The sequence below is a fragment of the Corvus moneduloides genome, chromosome 2 (genome assembly GCF_009650955.1).
Source record: "Corvus moneduloides isolate bCorMon1 chromosome 2, bCorMon1.pri, whole genome shotgun sequence".
NCBI classification, from domain to species: Eukaryota; Metazoa; Chordata; class Aves; order Passeriformes; family Corvidae; genus Corvus; species Corvus moneduloides.
The window spans coordinates 30,584,054-30,591,630 of NC_045477.1; positions in this window are offsets into that span (position 1 = coordinate 30,584,054).

The window sequence follows — 7,577 nt, forward strand, 5'->3', positions numbered from 1 at the left end:
GTTAAAAGTTGGTTGATTGGGGGGAGGGACTTCGAGGGTGTTCAGGGACTGGGGGAGGGCTGGGACACCGGGCCACTCTTACCAACTTGGCTCCCAGGTGCCACGGTGGGGATCAGTACATCCCTCCCTGCTGGGGCGTGGGAGGGAGATGCTTGCTGGCCCCTCGGGGCAGCAGGCATGAGCAGAGTCGCCTGGTGAGTTGGACAGACCTTGGCAGACATCCCCCACCCCCACATTTCACACTCTTCCTTCTCCCAGGTCCCCACCCAAACAGAAAGAATGGACCCGGAGCCCGCCGCGGGGCATGCGGAGACTTTGTGCGTCTGCATTGCAGATCGCAACCATCATTGCAAACAGATAAGCCCTCCACGTCCCCGCACGTGAATCCGGACGGGGGCAGGGGGGGATGGCCCTACAGAGCGGTGTCTGTACGGCGGGGAAGACGGCTTAAAGAAAGCTAGGCTGCTTCTCCCAGCGGCTCGCCCAAGGCTGAGTCAGGTAGTCCTGTTCTACATATTTTCCAAGCTTCTTCGCCCCGCCAGTTAAGACTTTTTAAAAAGTGATATCTTAAAACAAAAATTTAAAAAAAATTTTTTTTCTACACAACAGGGAGAGATGGAAGTCACTGGGTCAGATCCAAAAGGAGACAAGAGCACTGCAGCTGTAAAAGAGCTTTACAGATCCTTAAGGATTTGAAGTTAGGGCCTACAGCCTTCTTGGGAAGAATGAACTGTTTCCCTTGCCACCCTTCCCCCCCCTGCAGCTATTACTGCTTACTTTAAGGAAATTAAAAGCTTATCGGGAGGATCACACAGCCCGGGAGTTACAAAACCTGGAAAACCACTTGGAAGAAGTACAAATGAGGGTATGTGACGAATCAAGCAAATTCCCCACCTCCACCAGCGCAGGGAAACAGGCAGGGGAGTCGCTACTAACCTGTTACACTGCTAAACGCCTTTAGGACCTGACAGGGAAAGGCCGCCCTTGATTTCAATTTATCTCCGCCTCCCATCTTGAGTCATAATAAGAAATGAGCCCCAGCTGGTGCCCTGAGCCAGCAAGGAAGGGTCCTTGCCGGACCTACTTTTGATCACCTTCTAATTAATGAAGATTTAGTTTCTCAGAATCCGGACAAGATCCAGTCGGGGAGACTACTAGGAATGTGGGAGGAAGTGATTATAATCGGGCGAAAGGGATGAAATGCTGAGCTAGAGCCAGTGCCTGCTTCTGGCCCCAAAGCAAGCAGAGCCAGCCGGGCTGTGGGTTTTGGGCAGGTCGCTTGCTCGGTGCTCGCAGCGCAGATGCACGAACGGAAAGGGATTGTCCCTGGGAGGCGAAGCCATCCTGCTGCCCTTTGTGGGGCGGAGAGCCGCCGGTCCCCATGTCCCCTGCTGGCAGGGCTACCCCGGGACACGCGTGATCCCCGCGGGGGCTCTCCGAGTTCCCCAAAACCAGCCCTTTGGGAAGACGGAGAAAAACGCGGGGTCTCGACAAGCCGCAGCCCTGGTGTTTGGCCGTCCCAGAGGCTGCGGGAACCCCCGAGTCGTCCGAGGACACGCGGCTGGTGAGGATCAGCCGCGGCAGAGGGATTAGAGTTGTACAGACGGAGTAATACCACCTCTGCCAGCAAATCCTCCCTCGGAGAGCTCTGTGTGTGTTTGGAAAGGCAGCAGGACTGCTCGTAGTTTGCGATTTTCATACATAGATCAGTTTTTGCCTATGTATCAGCTTCCGTCTCAGAGTCAGACCTGCTTTCTAGTGAGCATGGAGCTGATTTAATGTCCTTTTTTTTTTTTTTCTTTAAGTCTTTGTTCATATTTTTGTTTTCTCATCCCATTTGTCCTCCATTCCTTTTGTTTTATGCTTTAACCACAAAAACTCTTTTTCACACATTCCCTTCCAGTGAGGATGATTTGCTCCCTCTCCCCAACCATAACCTCTAATCAGGTCACCAAACATATCTTTTTTAATGTCATTGTGAGAGAAATAAGACTTATGTAAGTGTATAAAACCATACCATCTAAAGTCAGAATTTATTAAGGAAAAGAAATCCAGTTATTTTCCCCCAAATAAATGACACATATAGAAACATACTGGGAAGGTAAATCCAGAAGTCATACAGACACAGGGAATGCTATGGGAAACATGATGTGGACATTTGGGAAGCTCACAGGGTGATCAGGTTTGGAACATCTGACTGTGGCACCATCAGCCTTCAGACTGGATATGCTGCCCATGAATCTCTAGAGCTGATGTGCTTTTAAAAAATACCTGTTGGGAATGACTCACAGAGCAGATGCAAGTATCCACTCATGTTTCTTTTGGAACTGTTTTGAGCTGAAACAGCAACACAGGTCGGATCTAGTCTGATCCTGTTTTTCTCGACAGGGCCAAATAGCAGGAATAGTTTGGTTTTTGACCCTGGGTTGTGTCCTCCTCTCCCTTCATTCTGTAGCTACCCCCTTCTTTTTCAGTTCTTAGCTCATTATTTGCCTAATACTGTGGAGCATTAGTCAGGTAAGTAAGTTGGCTTGTTCTTGACACCCATACCCTCACCCATGAAATTGTTTGCAAAGACATTAGCACACATCTTTCCTATCAAGTATATGGGACTGAATGCAGCCACTCACTGGGCTGCAGCATGCTCTAAAAAACCCTTTCTGTAGTGCTTCGGCAGCAGAGACAGAAGCTCAGGTCCAAAAGCAGCCTTGGCCTCTTAGTCTAAGCACAGTGAGACAGGACTGTTGCTGGAACATGTTTCATCCAGGAAGTTCCCCCTACAAGGATCTCCCATCATTCTCACTAAGGTCACTACCTTCAGAGGGCTGGAGCCCAAGCTTGCTCTAAAGTGATGCAAAACCACCAGTTTACACAGATGGAGGCTGGGGGAGCACCAGCTGTCTAATGCTGTAAATCCAGCTCTGGAGCTCACACCACCGAGTCAGAAATGCTGGGGATTTCCTACCTCAGAGCATCGCTAAACCCATTTTGATCAAGAGGATAATGTTATAGTGGTAGAGATTGTCTCAAATTTTACATAGATTAGGTGCTCTCCTGCCTCCTGTAGCTGGCTGTAATGTGGGTCACCTGTGCTTTGGTAAATACTGTGAAGAGTCACTGCGTGTCGCTGTGTCATTCTGCTCGTGTTGGTGGTGCTCAGCGAGGCACCAGGGTGCTGGCTCGGTATTAGTGAGCAGGGAACCATGGCCAGAGCCCCACTGCCCCTCGGAGGTTTTCCTGGGAACCACCATCCTCTGACAGGGGTGTGTGTGCTTGGGGAAGGCAACTAGAAATCCTTGCCTTGTGTTCTGTTGAGCTTGTCTGAGCTTTTGTCCAAAGCAGGCACCTTTAATTTTGTTGTTTTATTTTTGTTGTAATTGAACACTCCCCAAGTTAGCTGTATGAAAACACTCCTGCCCTGCAGCTCTCTGTGCTTGCCCAGCCCTTGGCTCTGGACAGCCTGTCCCCTGTAGCATGGTCATAGCCTGCACTCTGCACTCAAGATGACAGCCTGTAGAAGGAAGGGAATCAAGAAAGAATAACAAAAATTAGGCCCTCATTCATATTAAAATACAGTTTTTCTTTCTCTTGACTCTTTAGGGGAGCAGGTAGAGCAGAGGACAAAGCTTCTCCCTCCCCCTGACAGCCCAGTCTCTCAATGCCCCGATGATTACTGGGTGATATGGCCCTTTGTTAGCCGTGCAGGGGCAGACTGGCACAGGGCAACCGTGGCAAAAAGCCAAGTGGCTCCCTGAAAAGGCAAGAAAGCTGGGTTTCAAAAACCAGGTGGGAAGCAGGCTAGTGAGAACACGAATTTCTAGGGTTTGATGGTTCTGTTCTTTCTTTACCAATGCTTCATCCATGCCTGCCATGCACGTGATGCCAGAGTGCTGTAGCTGTAAGCACTCACCTCAGGAAGCATTTCCTACCGGTGCCCATCAGCTGGAATATGGAGCAGTCTCGCAAGCGGCTTGGAGCCAGGGTTATGTGAAGTCCTGGGGCACATGGAGAGATGTGCATATGAGGCAAAAACTTTCCAAGCATCCTCTCTGCTCGAATCCTCCCCTCTCCCCACTATCCCTGCCGTGGTTGTTCCCACAGGCTCAGTTAGGAGTGTTCTTACTAAAAGCAAACAGCACAGACAGACCTGTGCTCAAATGCTTTCTGCCGTTTCCACCTTAAGGGGGAATGACAAATCCTGTGTTTCTCACTGTACCAAGGCCCTATGCATGGCATGAGCCACTTCCCCCACTCTCCTCCAAAGGCTGCTCTTCATCAAGCACTTTGCCTTTTGTTCTCCAAACACACACCACTTATGAACTTTGAAATTACACAGAAGCTTTTTTTCCCCCCTCCCCTGAGACTTCTTTGTTTGTCTTCCTCAGTCTCATAGGGATAGCTTCCTACAGAATCCAGTGCTGCCAGAGCCTTCAGTTCAAGTGGGACCCTGAAGGGGTAGCTAACTCTCATCCTCTCCCGAGTTCACTGTGTATTGTGGCACCTGCTTTCTTCCACATATCTCATCTGAGGATGATCCCGTGTATGTCCCCGTTGTAAATGAATATCAGAACAGAACTAATGGGGATTATGTGCCAAGTGGGTGACTGTAATCACACTCGTGCAGGCCATAAGCGGGCACACAGTCTGGAAGTGCTTCTAACACATCCCACAACCAAATTCTTCCAAGTTTGCACGTACTTTTCATGCAGCTCACTGTGCCAAATCTGTGCTATCAGGATTTTTGTAAGTCCCCGAAAGTCCCCAAAGGAGCAGATCACCTGCGATGCAAGTGTCCAATTGCAGGGAAGGCTAGGATTAGGAAAAATAGTGCTCAGTTTTCAAATCTGTCAGGGGTTGAGACAGGGATCCCCCCCATTGCCTGGCCCTTGCCCCCACCTATACGCCCTCTCCTTTTCTCCAAGACTGGCTCTTGCAGATGCATTCATGAGCGATTAGCAAGTGTTAGAGCCTGAGGCTCCCTAGCTGGCACCCGCTCTACATCTGAATGGCAGAGCCGGGTAAGCCCAGGGCTGTGGAATGGGATCTGCAAGTGGATGTTGTCTGGGCCTGACGGAAGAAAAAGATTTACCTGCTTTTGTCTGACAATATTTAGATGGCCGACTTGGCTGAGATGGAAAGAGAATGAAGAGCGGAACAGTGAGAGGCTGGAGCTTTTTAAACTGGGTGTCATTTGTCTAGGAATTAAATCCAGTGAAGGGTGGAAAGTGGGTAGGGGAACATAGCACTGCCATCAGTTATTGGTGTAAAGATTAAAATTACCTGTACTTCATCTCTAAATTCCATGGAGCTCAAATGAGGCTGTGAAAGCACATTGCCTGGGGACAGCAACAAATACCAAAGAGACCGACCGTAGTGTGGACTGCATCTCTCCCCAGGTGCAAGGTCAGAAGCCAGAGAATCATACAGTGAAAGAACTCCAGACCCCTAGACTACTGTGACAAAATAAAAATGCTTCTCCAGCACAGCTTAGTCATGATGAAGCCATGACTGTGTGTGTTGAGAAAAACATTTTGCTAAAAATTCCTTGTCTAGCCCCAGTTGTGTCTTTCATGCAAACTCTGGGGCTAAGACAGGCCTGAGAACACCTTCTCTTAACCCCACTCATGACTATATTGCTTTACTGTAGTTGTAAACAGCCTAATAATAGTGTCAGAGTGCTTGCAGATGCAAAGTACCCTTGCAGAGAATTTAATGGCTTTGGTGCAGAGATACAGGTGTCGAGTTGTGATCCAGCAAGGCCCTCTGACATGGTAGCACCTCAGGTGTCTCTCTTCACTCAGTGCACCCATCAAACTTCACCAACTCTCCAGCAGAAATGGTCAAGTCAGGTGTAATTCATCTCTCCTCAGCCACTGCAATGCACAGACAGCACATTGATGCAAACCACTGAAGATTTCAGTTTCTATCAGTATCCACCTGCTCTGTGAACCAACGTGCTGGCACTCTTTCTCTGTGATTTGATCCCCAGAGAATAGATGCACGCCCCTGGTCATGGGATTCAATACTTGTCCCCTTTGTGTACTGACCTTCTTGTGGCTTGAGAGAGCTGCTTGGAGCACCTGAACCTGTCCTTGAGGCACTGAATGACGCAGTTATGGAAGTGCCAAGGGCTGCTGACAGCCTGCTTAACAGCAATCTGCTATGGCACCAGGGAACAGGAGGAAAAGCAAATTCTCAGAATCAGGCTGTTCTGTGTAACATCCTCTTCCTAGCTTTCAAAATTCCCTTGTGGGGAAACACATGAACATCTAGTTTCAGTCTCATGAAATCAAGGCCAAAAGAGAGGGAGTTAGTCCAGTGGGACAGGTGCTGATTTCTGTTCCCTCTGTGTAACCACGAGCAGGGAGGGATTCCTGTCCCATGGCAGTCAAAGACACACATCGAGTTGGGTAGCAGTGAAGTTTGAGATTTTTTTCTGTGCTTGTAAAAGTGCACCTGAGTGCACACTCTGACCCTTTGTTTATATGTGGCAATACATGCATTCCAGGACAAAGAAATAAAGCTAGACACAATGAGGAAAAGCTGAGCCACAATAAGTAGAGGGGAGGTAAGAGAAAAAGAGAACAGAAAACAATTTTATTAGGTCCAGGTTCCTAGATTGCCTTCATCGTTATGGTGTCTGAGCATTTTCCGGTGGAGTATTCAATGGCCTGACTCAGATCTGCCACATGTGGTTCTTTGTCTCTTTCTCATCCTCTCCTCAGGGAGACAGCTGCACACTTTGTGGAAGATTTAACTTTGGCTTAGCAGGCTTGGGTTTGGGGCTTGTTCATAACGTGCTCGCAGCTGTCTGTATTTGAGCTGTGTGTTGGAGATGTGCACCTTTTACTCGAAAGCAAAAACCAGGCCATGTTGTAGCACAGGCTTATTGTGACCCCTAAGACACCTCTGCTTCCTGCTTAGACTAGGTTTTCACAGGGTTAGAGAGCTCCCTGCTATCAGTACAGTGGAACTGCTGAGAGCAGTAGATGTCAGCTGTCAACTTCAGAGCCATAAAGGAACTTCTACATACTGGCCTGAGGCCACTGGGTTCATTAAGATGTTGAACTTGGTAAGTAGGGACCAGCCTCACTCAGAAAACACAGCTCAGATACAGGAAAAAGCAGGCCAGCAGGGATGGGTGAAACACTCCCCAGTCCTGTCCTTGTGCTGTCCGAAGTCTACTAACTTAGGAGGTTGCCCACACTGTTTGCTAGTTGATGTTGGGAGTGGAGGAGAGTTTCGCTTTACATGAGTTGTCAGCAGAAGTGTAACTGGCCAGCTGGTCTGATCCAGTATTTTGGGATGTAGAGCGCTTAGAATACAGTAAATGTCCAAGCTAAGTGAGGGATGTCCGCTGTTGCACTGTGCTGCATCCATCACAAACCCATGTTCACCAGCAGAGAGCTCCAGGCAACTTTCCATGTCAGAGAAAGACCTTACCGTACCAAAGGGACCACTGTTCTAGGGTCCACCTCCGAGCCAGCACTTAACTCTATGGTTTGGTTATGGATAATGATGGAGTTTGGACAGTTTGAAGCTAAAAAATACCAGCTGAGATGCTGGTTAAATACTCT